The sequence below is a fragment of the Fukomys damarensis genome, unplaced genomic scaffold, assembly GCF_012274545.1.
Source record: "Fukomys damarensis isolate Sample0158 unplaced genomic scaffold, DMR_v1.0_HiC HiC_scaffold_1, whole genome shotgun sequence".
In the NCBI taxonomy this organism is placed as follows: domain Eukaryota; kingdom Metazoa; phylum Chordata; class Mammalia; order Rodentia; family Bathyergidae; genus Fukomys; species Fukomys damarensis.
In genome coordinates, this window is record NW_022900913.1 from 41,136,875 (window position 1) to 41,138,255 (window position 1,381).

Consider the following 1,381-nt stretch of genomic DNA (forward strand, 5'->3'; position numbering starts at 1 on the left):
TTACTGCTACAAAAAAAAAAAAAAAAAAAAAAAAAAAGGAAATAAAAGCTGGAAAATAACATGAATTCATATTACAAAAAATTCAGTGAACTCCTGAATGTATAAATTAGAAGAATCACTCCAAGAAATATTGTAATCGAATTATCAGGAGGAAAAACAAAGAATCTTGAAAACAGCTAGAGAAAAGGGATCATGAATAAAGAATCCTCAATAATTTTCTTAGTCAATTTCCCATTGCTAGGGCAAAGTCCCTGATACCTGTAACTTAAACAAGGAGAGGTTTATTTGGCTCAGTTTTCAATGGACTGAGTTCAAAGTTGGTTTTTCCATGGTGGAAACACCAGGGTAGAAGGGCCTGACAGAGGAAAGCTGCTTATTTCGTGGCAGCCAGGAAAAAGAGAGAGAAGGGACGAACTGGCAAAAAGAAGAATACACCCTTCCAAGTCAACAATGGACAAATTCACTGATGAGTAATAGTGCCACAACCCAATCACTTTACAAACGGAAGAGACTTTTAGATCTAAACCATAACAACAATATTAACAGTGGATTGCCCACCAGAAACCATGGAATTCAGAAAATAGTGGGATGATATTATTTAAGTGCTGAAAGGAAAAGAACAATTCATTTAAAAAGAATTCTGTATTTGGAAAAAGTGTCCTTCAAATGAAAAAGAAAAGAAGGGAAAACTGAAGATGTTTTTGAATAACAAAGAGTTCATTGCTATTATGCCTGACCTTTAAGAGATGCTAAAGGAAGTCTTTTAGGTTGACAGGAAAGGATAGTAGGCATTAAGCTAAAGCTACATGAAGAAATAAAGTATATCTGTAAAGATAACTACACAATTAAAAAAATTCAAAAGCAGTAGTTTTGACTTGTAACTGTTCTTTTAAAATATTTAAAAGACAAATGCATAAAATAATTTTAAATCTGTTTGGATACACAATATATAAAGATGAAATTTTAGACAGTCCCACAATAATAGTTGAATAATTCAATGCCATACTCCCAATAAAGTACAAGATAGAAGATCAACAAGGAAGGAGAAATAAAAGAATTGACCTTTGCTTCATACCAACTCCTCTTAATGGGTACTTAGAACATCCAGTTACTGGAATATAGGTTCTTCTTAAGCACTCAAGAAATTACCAAGATAGGTAATATGTAAGGTCACAAAATAAGCCTAGATAAGTTTTAAAAGATTGAAATAATAAAAGGTATATTTTCTGACTGCATGAAATGAAACTACAAAAAAACCTATGGAAAATTCAGAAATATATGAAAATTAAATTAAAAATGTCTAAATAACTAATGGAGTAAAGGAGAAATTAGAAGACACTATGAGAAAAATGAAACCAAAAGCACAATGTACCAGTACTTA